We start from the raw sequence: 14,747 nt of genomic DNA, 5'->3' as shown, positions 1-14,747 counted from the left end.
ACATCGCGCTCCCTCTCGTGTACGAACAGCCGTCACTCGGACACCCAAACACTTTCCCTTACCGGTCCTGTTCCGTTTCCGACTTTCCCGGTGCTCGTCCGTGCCCAGCAACAGTGGAAACAGATTTGTAAGGACTGGCTGCCAACGCAAAAAGCGAACCTGTCCAGTGTAGCGGTCTGGTCAAGTACCACGTACTGAAATAAGCTGCGATAGGAAAAGCCGTTTCAAAATAATGGCGCACAACATGCAGCGCTGGAGAAAGAGCTGCCACACAGCACCATGTAGGATTACAGTAGATTTGTCAGGTACAAGTACAAAAGTACAAAACGAAATGTCTCTTATGTTAATATTAGTCTGCAAAAGCCTAAACTGAATACAACACTGGGCAAAACACTCTATTGGTGGGCTTTTAGGATATTTTACCACGTTACAAGAAAATACAATGTGTTGCCTTATTTTTTTAATTTATAGCCGTACAGGCGCAAACTCAAACAGAGCTTTATTTTGAAATCCAGCACTAGATGTCTTCCTGCCTGGTTCCATCAGTTCACACGGGCCCGATGGACCGAATCCAGCGGCGCATCAACACATCATCGATTCAAAGCGCCCCTCAAACTTGGGACAGCAATTAAGGATGACATTCTTCCTTGTCTACGTTTTGGATTATTTTACATCTCCTGATGAGGATTCAATTTTTCTTTTAATGTGTCATACTGCCCACTTTAATCAAACAAAGCTTCAGTAATGCTCATCACCAAAAATAAATGGCTCACGATGATAATTAACCGAGTTAGCTTTCATATAAGAATAGAGACCCATCAACAGATAAAAAGACTCCTTAATAAACATTAATTAAAACATAATCATTGGCGGCATAACTTTTGAAATGGTATGCTGTGTAGTGGCATGTTGATATGCCGTAAAATGGAATATTACTGCTAATATTAAATGTGACAGACAGTGTATAGTGTACTCAGTGAGGTGTTTATGCTGGCAGATTTGAATGGTTTCCCAGTGATCCAAAATAGTCACCACAGGAACAATAAACATCCAACAATGCCAGCACTGTTCTCTTCATCCAAGAAAAACATTTCCAGTGTGCTGAGTTTGCTGATCATGCAACTTAAATACCAGTTGTAGGGCAATTTAGTACTTCATTTATTTTAAACTCTACTTCCCTATTGGCTCGCATGCTGATTTTAATCTAACAGGAGGGCAACCGCTCCGATCAGCCTGCGTGGCCTTTCACAGTAGCATGCATCTAACTGCTGGAAATGCACAGAACAAGCTGTTAGCACTGAGGTGATGGACACTCTTGGCTCTTGTATTTATGAGCACTAAACGTATCCTTCTTCATGCAAATGTTTTGGCACAATCGACGACCATAAAAATAAGCCACAGTCAAGAGCACAAGGACCACAGAGAATGAAACGCAACCCCCTCCCAACTCTGCCCACGAAAAAGAGCCATTACCACCACTGACGAATCCCGGAAGTCTTCAAAAACAAAAAAAAAAAAATAAGTACATTGCACATTAATGTGACATTTCCACCCTTGACCCAGTGCTAGTTCTTTCTGCCAGCACGCTGAGCCGCTGGTAATGTCTAAAGGCCAGGGTGTACACCAAAGCCGGAGACTTAACTGGTCACTGGCCAAACCTTGCACCCCATTAAAGCAGCATGCACCTGCCTCTCATAAGTTTGGAGCAGTGGTCCCCATAAAGCAATGACCTCGGATTTAAAGAGAATAATGTGGTGAGCAATTACTTAGGCCAGTTTTTCTCTTAAAGGAAACATTAAACATCAGTTTGTGTTGCATTTGGTTACATTAAAAAAATCAATGCCACAGGCTTTTAGTTGGCTTTTAAGTCAGCATTAAACAAAGGCTCTTGTTTAATTCATATACAAAAACTGAAGCGCAGAAATTGCTCCTGGTCGGGGGAAGTACCAAACATTTGCTACCATCTGCAAGGCAACCAGTAGAGATCAGTTATTTAACATTAAATAATCCATTTGTTGTTCTTTATGCTTAAACATAACATAAAAATCAGAAAATTGCAGGTAACATTGTGTATATCAAAGATAGAAAAGTGTTTTCATCTTACTAAACGTCTTTGGTCTGGACTGTGTCTCTTTTCTCTGTATCTGCATGGAAAGATACCGTTTCCCCTCCCGGTGAAGAAATTGCCACAAGGTCTGTGCAACTGCGGCACATAATCCATAAATCTTGACAGGCCTCTATAGCCTCTTAAACTCCCACTCACACTGTTCTCTACAGTCTGTCCATGCGTCAACCTGGTTTCCACAGCAACCAAAGTGGCAAGCTGTGTCCATCCAAAGTGAACTTTAAAACACATCTTAAAACAGATCCTCTGATGGACCGCGGCTGGCGGAGTCAAGCGAAACAGGCCGAGGGCGGGCGCTGCCACTTCAGGCATCTGATTAACTTAAGCAGAGTCCAGCTAAAGTGGCACGTGACAAGACGACAAAAGGAAGAGGGAAGCGGTTGGCACTAGAGAAGAGCGGGATGGAGACACTTGAGTGGCCCATTAGATCACACACTTTTATGTTCACTGCCTATAACACAGCCTCTGAAGGCTGTAAAAGGCTATGTGAGCAGAGTGTGCATATTCACACTGAATTTTATGTAAAAAAAAAATTGCATACAGTGTATGCATGCAGTGTGAAAAAGGAAAAACAATCATAATAAGATAATCGTAATCTTTCCATTTAAAAGCCAATGAACGAGGTTCAAAATGAAATGTTCTTGCTTTCACGCATTTATTTGTATATATTGTCAGTGAAGCAATACACAATACTGACATTCCCTTGTGACTGTTGTACACTGAAGTAAGTCAGACATTTAATATGCCTCTGTTTACAATAAATGTGGCCACTGCCCCACTCATGGTCTCGTGGATTTGGGGCTGGTTTTAATAGAAGAGGATTAACATAGAGATAATTATGCTAGCACTTACAGCAAAAAAAAAAAAAGGCTGGCACAAATTTAATACTGAAGGAAAAGATGCAAGACAGAGACAAGTTTCAGCGGAGACGACTCTGTGTTAGCGTCACCTCAGACATTTATTGACTTCCTAGAAGAGAAATTGCTTAATAATCTACCCCCACGTACGCTGTCAGTCAGTCAGTCAGCTGTCCATCTAGGCTCGATCAATTTTCTACATGCCTGCAGTGGGACGGATTCATATGTGACTGACAGCAGATGAAGCATCACTGCTGAAGACAGCAAATGGGCACGGGGACGGAAATGCTGTTGCTTCGATATGAGAGAAGTGTAGGTTAATACAAATGGACAACTCTGTGTGACGCTAATATGATAATATAACACTTATTAGATCAGAGTCTGGATTTTATCATCACTTGCATTTTGTGACATTCGCAACACTGTACCAGACTCCCAACACTGGACCCTGCAGGTGCTGGGCCGACGTATTTCAGTGGTGTGGTTTACTGTGGAAGGGTAAAAAGTTGTGGAAGAAGGGAGAAGCTCTGGGCAGATCCTCCAAATTTGAGAGCTGAGATGGCTTGGACATCAGATAAGGCCCCCCCCCCCCCTGCGTCTACCACACACAGCCACGACTGGGACGAAGCCCTGGGGCCAACCCAGGATTTGCTGGAGGGATTATATCTCCCAGGGAATGGTTGGACATCACCCAGCAGGAGCGAGAGGCTAATCAGTTTGGAGAAAGAATTATTGTACATAATGTACCTTACCAGCTGGGTTAGACTCCAGCCCGAATAAAACCCCTTAGAATTGTTGGTACGCTGCTTCTGAATGTTAAATAAGACATCTGTCTCAAATGTTTGCTTGCATTTGGAGTAGTTCAGTATTCTAAACCATAGGTCCTCAACAGGGGGATCCCTAGGTGGCCCATGGAGGTACGTTGGGGGGGCAACATGAATCCAACATATTTTAGTAAAGGGATAAATGGAGGCAGACGACACCAAACTACTGTGGCACATGTTTGAAACGTAAAAATAATAATATTTGAACCAGTGTATTATTTGAATAACTTAAAATTGAATGCAGCATGGTAATAATAATGTAAATTCATAAATAGCACTAGTGCGAGTTTAATATAGAACACATATAGTAGGTAGGGGGTCCCTACTTAATGTCTCTGTCAGTTTGGGGGGGGTTCTTGTCCTGCAAAACGTTGAAGACCCCTGTTTCAACCAATAAATAAGAAAGGCCACCATTTCCCTGGCATTACATGGATATTGTTGGGTAAATGGTTTGTGAAGAACAACGTATCTTAAAGGAGCATGATGAAACCAACAACTCCCCTTATCATAATACAATCAGACACTGTTTTCCCTAGCTCTGTAGAGGGAGAAAAAGTTTTCTGGAATTTGACAATTAATTTTGGTAAAAGTTCATTGATGATACTTGATTAAAGTCATTTAGAGTAATCAGAATGTACTGATTGCATTAAAGCGTTTTTCAACATCTGAGGGTCGATCGTGTTTTGTTCACTTAGGACGTGAAATCAAACAGATATTACTATTGTGGTGTTAACTGACCTACTGCTGCAGAGTCTGTTGCCATAAACTATACCTGCAGCCACCAGCACCCACAACCCAGCTGTTGTGAGTGATTTATACCTGAGCAATTAACCTCTCCGAGCTGCTTGGTGACTTCTATGGGATTTTTCCCAGTGAGGGAGACGGAGCACCTACTGAGAATCAAAGCCTCCCAGCGCCCCTGCCACCACTACACACCATCAGCTTTTTATTCCTCTGGGAGGAAGGAGAGGAAAACGCTATACATATTAATAAGTCTAAATGCTTATTCCCACACCTTTTACCCTGAGGAGTCTGCCACTGGGTTGGAGCAAAAAAGCTCCCCCTCTGGCATGCATACTGTATGCGTGATCTCTAAAAATAGTTTTCACTGTCCAAAATTTTAGGGAGAACAATGATTTAAATGCAGCTATATGAATCCACCAACGCTCTGGTCCCAGCATGAAAAATCCAGAAAAGCACTTCATCATACAGAAGCTGATTATTATTATTATTATTTTTTTTTACACTTGAACCTTCATTACAGATGATTGACAATTCATTCTGCTGAGGCCCAGCAGGCAGAGGAGCCATCTTCACACCTCTACAGAGCATCCTGAAGCACCGCACGCTACAGCCTACCATCAAATGCCTTTCTTTTCATTCCATCGTCATGCTTCTCATAAAATAACTATAGCAGCTTCCAACAGGATGGTTTTATTTTTCCTGAAATAAAAAGGTGAGTTTTTGCACATATTACTCTGATCTAAACCTGTGACACGGGCTTTAAATAAACCAGAGCATGGCCTCAAAAGGATGAGGATTTGAATTTTTTTTTTTCAACCCCCGGCCAGCATGCTGAATGAGAAGTATACAGCCAACGGTAGAATAAAGCTAATAAAGACTCAGAAAATAGTGGCCACACTGATATTTCATTCTCATATATCAGCTCATCTCCTCTTATTCAGAAATAATGAAACGGTCGTAGCTCACGAACCTCTGCACCCTCGCTTAATTACAGAGATAGATATATAGGAAAGGAAACACACAGATAAGTCAAATGCGTTTGCGTCTTTAACCAGTTTCTCATTATAATGACATTGTTATTCTTTGAAAGACAGACAGTGCATTAAGGAATAATAATGTGTTCCAGCACTCCTCCTGGCTGTGCAGAGGAGTCATTTGTAGGAAATGAGGGCGCTCGTAATCAGAGTCTATTAGATACGTCTGCTGATACTATCACTCCTTCAGAGTCGCATGGAAATCATTTCTCCAACATTTTTGGACAAACCTTCCAGGACTTTTTTTTTTTTCCTGGGGCCTTGTATCTTTCTCTCAGTTTCCTTTTTTTATTTTCATTTTCACTGAAGTGCCTATTAACATTTGTCTGTTTGTCAGTACCCTAACATAATCTTTATCACATTTTTTTATTATTATTATTTTAGCTCTGTGAATGGCTTGATTTTCTTGTACCGCCATAAATTTTGGTTCAAAATCAATAAATCGTGGCTGCCATATACAGATGAATAGCACCATCTTCAGGTCTACCTTTTTAATTAATGTTGACGTTCAGGGACAAATTCTTGTAAAAAAAAAAAAAAAATCATCTGCATCTACATAACATCTATTTATGTAGTTATGTTTCTATATAACGGAATCCCAAAATTGAGCTCAATGTGATCCACTATTCTAAGCTGACTGATGTGATTCTGTTTTATAGCTACAGAGTGAGGCTTTCACAAATAAATGAAGAGTTCCATGACCAGCAGCTGTTTAAGCTCTCCCTACTGGGACCCTAAACACGAATGAGGGACGCAAAACCACAGCTAAAAACGTGAGGTTTTTTTAGATTGTGCCACAGAAATATGCAAATATTTCCTGCATCTGTGTTTGTGCCTGATTGAACTCAGTTGCTCATTCACACAGGACGACAACAGGGAAGAAGTCGCTTTATTATCAACTTTACTGAACACTTAGACGCTAACTTGATCTGCTGTGCATGGCTTATATGAATTATACACACATAATTTAGCTGCCGCCATGTCACGCGAACAGAGAAATTTCTGGATCTGGTCTGCGTGACAGCGGCACTTAAAAGGTGCACCAAAGTGTAAAGCTGAAAAGTCGAAAATGTGTTTATTTGACTTTATTCAAGCACATTAGGTGTATTATGTTAACCTTGTCGAGCATTCCCCTCCATTATTCCCTTATGTGTTTTTATTTTCTACCTGTCAATCCATATTCTCCTGTCACATCTTTCCATGACCTCCGAACACTTTGTCTATTTCTATCCACGCTTATTTCCCTTTCTCAAAGTCCTTCTTCCAAACTCATTTTAACTCTCCCGTGCACTCACCTCCCGATTTCCCGCCGCACCTCTAGCTATGCCTCTCCCTTTCCATCTCCCCCCTCCCGTCCCTTTAATCGTTCCGTTTTTTTTCCGCTGAAGGTTACTTTCGCCTGCAGGGCTATGAAAATGTCAGAAAGGCCCACTCCATTTTCAGCTACGTAAATAGCCATTTCCCGCCAGAGCAAACCCACTTTCCCGGGTCTGACCTGCCACGCTGCACATCACACTTCCCACCTCCTTTTCTAAGACCTGTGCACAATAGTGTGTGGGGAAAAAAAAAAAAAAAAGGAACAGTGCTCCTTCATTGCCAGCCTGTCATTCTGAAATGAGAGAGCTGCCACTGTCTCCTGTACTCATTTGCCTCATGTTCTACGTTTGAACAACCACGGCACACGGGGGAAATGCTCGGCTGCATAAATTCTAATGAAACTGCTCCCATTCCCGCATTGATTAGCTTGATCAATACGCATGCCTACATTCTGTACGTTGTGACGAAATGCCTTTTGTCAGGAGGAGAGTAATGTTTGACCAGGATCAGAATTCAATTTAAATTAAATATATCACTTGTAACGTCAAGAGGGGCGCTGCGTGTGGTAATTTTGATTCAGAGCTTCTAATGGACAAATAAACCTGGTTAAGCCGGTCTCGAAATGGGCCTGAGTTATTCTAATACATTCAAGAGATGGGCAACTGCAGAGCTGAAATAAAATGCTAATTCAACTTTCCACGGCTCGCAGCAGAAAGTGACTTTTTAACCTTGCCTATAACCACTTTGCACTCCCCAACCTGAACAACCTGTGCCTGCCGTCATTTTAATTCATCAGCGCGAGAAGAAATATGGTTAAATGTGTGCACCATTGACAGAAAGCACTTACAGTGTTGAAGATGAAGACAGTCGCGCACACACTTCTTCAAGTCACAGAGAATTGTAAATCACATTTTGGTTTCATTAAACTTCTACTCTTAACACTCAAGGGACAAATGCTCTTTAAAGGCTGAGTGAGTGTGTTTTGTGGAATTCTCCAAAGGTTTAGTGTTTTCCCTGAATTAGAATAGAGCTTTGGATGAACTGGTGACGAAAGGACGAGAGGGCTTGAAATGGATGTTGCCGAAACATTAAATCTGGATTTGTCACTTTTTTTTTTTTTTTTTTTTTTTTTTAGCGAAAAAACGCAATCAATTCGATCTCTGGGGTTTTCAAAAGCAGATGTTTTTGCTTCTCCTCCCTGTACGTCCTTGCACTTTAAGGGAAAGCTCCCACGGGTCGCGCAAGGCTAGTTCATTTCCGTGCGCCATGTCCCAGAAAACCCTGACGGGGGCTGCGCGTCACTCCCGTCCTCCGCCTCTCCTCCTCCCCTCAGCTAACGCTCTCCTGATCTTCCCTTTCAATTTCCTGCAGCTCTGCAAGACAATGGATGGCAACATCAAAGGCCCGCATGAGGGGTTTGATAGCTCGCATCAGCAAAAAAAAAAAAAAATGAAAAAAATAAATTATTCCAACACTTTCTATTCAACAGTACTTGGACAAGTCATCGTATTTCAATGCACTTGCGACAGAGTTTCCATTTTCCCTGAGATTTCCTTTTGAGAAAGTCACGGAAAGGTGTTTAGACAGCATGTTCTGGCTGCCTGCAGAGTGGAAAGCATTTCCAGGTGCGCGTCATCCATTTCCACTGACAGCAAAAATGTAATGTGTGGGGATGACGTGTGAAAACAGACTACTTGCCCCTCGACACGGACTGCATCAGTGTCGAGGCCGCGCTGCAGACCAGCGACGTGTGTCTGCACAAGCGCACGCCCATGTGCACACGCGAACTGTACGACGGAGGAGAAATGACGGGGAAATAATGCGCACGAAAACATAATTTAACAGTCCAGATATGAAATTACTTCTTCATCCGTTTGGGCAAATTTACCTGGATTTACTCAGCGCCACTATTATCTTAACAATGGAGATATTGAGTCAGCGGCGTCAGTCTGACACTGCCCTCCCGCCGCGGCTGAAAATGACTTTCAACAGATTGATCAAATTAATTGGCTTGACTGTTGGGCAGAGGAGGATGGATGGACCATTAGCTATTGAAAGGGAAAAGATTGACAAGTCCGTTGTCTCTCTGGAATAATTGAGAGGGAGGACAGCGGCTGGAGGGAGAGTGAAGGGTACACAAAGAAAGCAGGCCTCAGATGAGGACAGAAGAATAGACTTTGCAAAAAAAAAGAAAAAAAAGAAAGAAACGAGTCTGCTTTGTTTCCTCTCTCTGGCAGGAGTCAGATGTTTTGCTGTGCTCCATCTTGTGAAGCATGACTCCCTTTTCTCCTTAGAAGCAAAACCTATCATTTGGACATTTGTGGATAGACGAATGAAAAGCAGTTTCACCAAGGACTGGAATAGACATTTTGAGGGATGCGGGGGGAGAAGGGAAAAAAAACAAAAAAAAAAACATGGGTGTGTGTGGTGGAAGCATGAAAAGTATTCAGCATGAAAATACGCATTTTGTAGTAATATGTGAATGCTGTGTGATTATTTTGATGAGAACAGTCAAAGCGAAGAAAGGAACAACAGCGAGCGCTCGGGTGATGTTGCCAATTAGTTTTGCCTTTGTTAATGCAGCTCCCTGCGATAGCCCAAAGAAGGAAAGAAGAAGCAGCAGCAGCAGCATGGACGCCATGCCACCGTATAGCTGCATTTGTAAGCTTTGAGGGTCAGGCAGCAGCAGAGGTATAGAGCTCACTGTAATTGGATCTGTCAAAACTTGCCACCACTTAATATAGTGCCTCTATTAGGCAAAGCTGGAGCCCATGACCTGCGGCTCTTCAAGAATGATCAATGGCTCTATTTATTATTTTTATCGTTGTTGCTGCGGTTGTTTTCTGATGCGATTGTGATGATTGGGCGAAGTTCCTTTTACATCCACGATCTCATCTGTGGTGGTGGCATATTAGGCAGCAGAGTCGGCCTAAAGTACTGTCCCTGGCCAATTTTTAAATGCACATTTGTTGGCGTTGTACCTTGAAAGGTTAGCATTCTCGCCAGCTGAGTTGCAGCATGAAAACAAGGATCTCGTAACAACAGTCAGATAATCCTGGCAGGGGTTAAAAAGAAGTCCGCCAGAAATGAGTGAAAATGATAATTGACAGCTACAAATCAGACATTTTCCTTTTTTCTCTACAATTTCTCTACAACACTGCAGACAAAGCCGTCGCCGCTGCTCTAATCTCAGCAGTCATTCTAACAATTTCTCATTTTCCAGTCACCGTAAGTCACTCTGGAAATGAGTACAACCTAACCATGACATAAAATGTAAGTAAACCATTGTGAGGTTTCGCTGTAGCATCTCCCCCTCCCCTTTAACTGTCTCAGATGAAGGGGAGAGGGATCAATACGTCTCTGTGCCAGATCCTCGTAAATCTACAGAAATCTTTTTTTTTTTTTTTTTTATGCTACACGAGCCCTTTGTTTATCTCTCGCTACGGTGGTACACAGATACAGGGCTTTCTCTAGCTTCAACCAGGCTTCTTAGGAAACGGAACAGTTGCATTGTTGTTGTTGTTGTTGTTGTCTCGTTCTGTTCACAACTGGTTTCTGAGAGCCTGTCCTACACCCTGGCAAGGTTACACATGATGAATGACTTCACTTTTGTACAGCAGGTTCCCTCCTCCAGGACATATGCTGCCATTTGTCCTCTCTCTAATCCAGCCTCTCACTTTTCTGCACTCTATAAAGGTATCTTTCTCTCCCCTCTGGCTTACTCTTCTTTCACAAAGAGTGGTTTTGCACCCACATGTAAATTTGATAATTCTCCTCCTTCTGTTACATGTATAAATTCTGATACACCTTTCCTATATTTTTTTGCATTTTCTTTTTCCCAGTTGCTTTGAGATGCGAGTCCGGGCCGCTTCATACTAAACTAAATCTTTCATAATCAATACCCTCAGCACCAACCTCAGGGACAGGCGGTTCTGATGAAATGCTTTTCATTTATGCGGACGAGCCCGTTTTGTCCATTTCAATCCCGCCCTTACTTTGATAAAAATTACTCATTTCTCTCGCTACGCGTAGACCTCTGGATGTTGCAGATGCTTGAAAAGTCTTAGCGTTTGCCGCTCATCCCCGAATAAAAGAGAAAGGGAGCAACATAAACTGAAAATCTTTCCATCTGACCATTAAAAAAAGTTTCTACAATTATAGTAATGTCCAATTTCTCATTGCAAAAGCATCATTCGAAAAGATATTCACTCCCATCCATCCCAACATCCCCCAAAAATACACACAGTCTTGTGAGCTCTCATCCTCTGGTGATCAGCAGAGAGACGGGTAAATAAAAAGCAGTGGGCCGTCGTACTAGTCCCCAATAATCCTCGGTCAGCCTGAATGAGTCAAAGCGACTCAACGTGGATTAATAACAGGGATTAAACTGCAGTCAATGGCAGAGACAGCGGAAGGAGGACAGAATGACACATTTTGGTTGGTAATGCATTAAAAAAAATTAATAAAAAAATACATGACCCGCAGCACAATTATATAAATATTGACGAACCCAAATACTCTAGTATGAGTACTTATATCTGGATGTCTTGTTTTAGATTAAAAGACACCTGCACTACTTTTTTTATTTTTCGCCTTTGCCAGTGAGCCAGCTGAATTATTTGAAGGTGGAGGCGCCAGAAGCCCTGACCAAGAACTTATTAGAAGTTCATCCTTGCGTTTCTAATAATAAAGCAGACAGTTCTGTCTCAAGGAAAAGAAAAAGAAAGGAACGAGGCAGCGAGGAGTAGACAAAAGCCCAGGCACAAAGTGGCAGACACAATGACAAGCGCCGCTTTTATCTGCTCTATAATAAAGCATGAAATAGGCTGGTTAACTCTTGACTCTGGCACCGACTCCAGACTTCCAGTCCACTTCAGAGAGCTACATCCTCAATCAAAGCAGACGCGCGACAACAAAGATGTACACTTCGCTGTACTGTAATTGCTTTCATGCTGCCCTTAAAGTGCACGCAAACATTTCAAGCATCTGGGCGTGAAGACGAGCACACCACAAAATGAACATGCAGAGAGGATTGCTGTGTAAAAAATTAAAAATAATTGAAACACAGCTGACCCAGAAATTATAAAAAAATGCACCCACGCTCCCTTCAAACCACAACAGTCGGAGCGTTGTTGAATCGCAGGGCTTGGCATTCACACAGGCTGGGCGGCAGCTTGATAACCACTTTGAACCAAGACTTGAACAACATACATAGCATACAGAGAGAGAATATAAACGTTGTTGCCAAGGTCGATGAAGGTAACCGGATCCTCTGCTGTCTCTGCTCGTCATGAGAGACAACAAAGCAAGCATAGCTCTCAGACAGCACAGGTATCTGGCTGACAAGAGGACTGGTCCCAGAGGAAAAAACCCATCCTGGTGACCCATTCACTGTACTGTAGCAGATATTTGTGTCAGTGAGCGTTCTGTGCGAGTCCTGGGGAGAGTACGTGGCAACAACACAAACAGAAAACAAGGGTATGGTAACAAAAAGCAAAACAAAAAAAAAAACATGAACAGTTTGACATCAGCCTAACAGGTGTAACTTCTGTTGGTAGGCAAGAAACTGACCTAGTGAAGGGCTTTACAGTCCACTGCAAGAGCAAAAGTAGTCTGTCTTTTCCAAATCTGTGTACAGCACCAATAAACCGATCAGCCTTAACATTAAAACCACTGCCATTTATGTGGATGTTACTTAGACATGTAGCACCCACCTAGACCAGACCAGACCAGACTGACCCACAGATGACAGCAGCCATCCCCAACGGGATGCAGCCTGACACAGACACACACACAAAAATGGTTTAAGAACAACTCATAAAACCTACATCCCAAACTGATCAAGTATCTGCGGGATACTTGATCAACATCCCGTTCCCAGACACCACAGGACACCCTCAGAAGGTCCATGTCCATCCTCTGATGAGTCACAGCTGTTTTGGAGGCACAAGGAAGGTGGTCATAATGTTATGCCTGATGCCTGTGCTTCAGTGTATGGATGGTGGTAGAAGAGATGCTGACTGAATGTTGGTTGAAAGTGCAATGAATACAAACAAAAAAAGTACAGACTGTAATAAGAAGCCTTGGCTGGGTTGTCATTAAAGTTACACAACTTTACACAACTGGAGCCATCTACGAAGCTTTGACTTGCAAATCCTCAGGAGGGATCACAGGTGATCATTTGTAATTAAATTAGGGATACAAATTAATTCAAGGCTCCACACAAAGCCTCCTCTTGTACTGTAACGCACAAAAGCGAAGCTATGGACTCCACGTTTCAGGCAGATGTGTCTTGTAAACTCTACTTGGCTGAGTTGGAGCTCTCCCCATGAGAGAGTCGGTCCACCCACCTGTGAGCGTGCGTCTCACGCGTATTCATCACAGTAGGTACAACAAGGGCTCTCTCTTATAAGTGTGTATTTGAGGAAGGAAAGGGAAAAGGCTTCGCAGTGCCGAGCTGCTCAACGTTAAACGTCAACACACGGGGCTTTAAAAGTGAAATATGCCCGTTTTACAGTTCATTTAGGAACGCTTACCGGGACGCGCAGCTCCGCCAAACGGAGCACCTTGCGGTAAATCTTGTTTACTAGTTCACTTCGTTTGGAGGGGTGCACATTGTCAGTAGTTTCTGATCAGCGACAGGGAAAACGTCGGTCGTCAGATCAGTCATGAGTCCCTCCACACCGCGCACAGGTCTCCAGGTCACTTACCATCCATTACGAGCAGCTAATTAGGCAAATGACCTGTCAATCACCCTGAGGGAAACGCCCACTGCAGAGCGAGGAGGCATGTCACCTGACAGTGATGTAAAAGTGAGACTGCAACTTATTATATATACATATTTTTTTCAGCCTACACTGTGCAAACCTACACAAAAAATCATCCGTTGGTAAGATACTTTTTTTGCACAAACACAGTTAAACTGAGGGGGATCTAATTCTTTATAAATCCTGTCTTGACATACATACTTGTATATTCTCAATACCAATGACAAGAGCCTATTGTGTGAGTAACATCCCCCAAAGCTATGCAAACACAGAAATACACACACACACACACACTGCGCACTTAATTTCAGAAGATAACTAATTGCAAATAAGATACATGGGGAGCTGAGGTGGGAAGCAAAAGGAAGTAATCAGTGCTGATTACAGAGCCCGAGCCTGATCAGGGAGAATCGTACGCTGAACAGCACGGGAGCAGAGCCTGTTTCTAGTGTGATTATGTCCACGGCAGCTCTACTGACTCCAGCTCTCTGCCAGATTTGAAAAGATTATGGCACATGCGACACCGTGAAGTTGACCTAATCACGTCTAGCCTGGAAAAAAACGCACAAATGCGCTTTCCGGGGTCAGAAATGAATCTACCCAAAACGGCTGCTAGCCTAAAAGTCACGTTTTCCTTGCCAGCCGCTTCGGTTTCATAATTTGGGTTTATTTTGGAAAGTGCTCCTTAAATATGAAACTGTGCTTCTATATGTTAGGCTTGATTTGTGTGTGTGCGTGTAAACACAGCAGAGCATTAGCTGATCTGATTCCCCAAATCAAGCTGGAAGGGTTCAGTGTAGCCACATCCATGCAGAAGCACTATAGTGAGCTGTAGCAGTCAGAATAATGTCTAACAAATGTTCAGCAAAGACTAAACACATCTGAATAAACATCCTGCTGTAGTGGCTAATGAAACACTTCACAAAAGTAGTTATAGATTAAGGGCCTTGCTCAGGGATTCATTAGTAAAGCTTTGTGACTGTGAAAGTCGCACATTCATCCTTCCTCATTCTCTTCTTACAGACTCATCTCGCTGTTACCTCAGAGCCACTGGGCACCAATGGGCCACTGCTTTCCAT

The 14,747-nt window shown here is 42.7% G+C and overlaps 1 protein-coding gene across 3 annotated transcripts in view; it reads right to left on the bottom strand.

Annotated features, from left to right (window-relative positions):
• Positions 1 to 13,543, bottom strand: part of znf385c (zinc finger protein 385C) — a 120,022-nt gene extending 106,479 nt beyond the window's left edge. For 2 of the 3 annotated variants that reach the window (XM_047570853.1, XM_047570855.1), the window contains exon 1: positions 63 to 149. The gene's annotated coding sequence lies outside the window, so the exon portion shown is untranslated. Of the gene's footprint in view, positions 1 to 62; positions 150 to 13,437 lie in introns of those variants that run through there. The other variant, XM_047570854.1, reaches the window with a different exon arrangement.
• Between the last annotated feature and the right edge of the window lie 1,204 nt (positions 13,544 to 14,747).

This window comes from Mugil cephalus, chromosome 20 (assembly GCF_022458985.1).
Source record: "Mugil cephalus isolate CIBA_MC_2020 chromosome 20, CIBA_Mcephalus_1.1, whole genome shotgun sequence".
NCBI lineage: Eukaryota > Metazoa > Chordata > Actinopteri > Mugiliformes > Mugilidae > Mugil > Mugil cephalus.
This window is presented reverse-complemented; position numbering and strand designations above follow the sequence as displayed.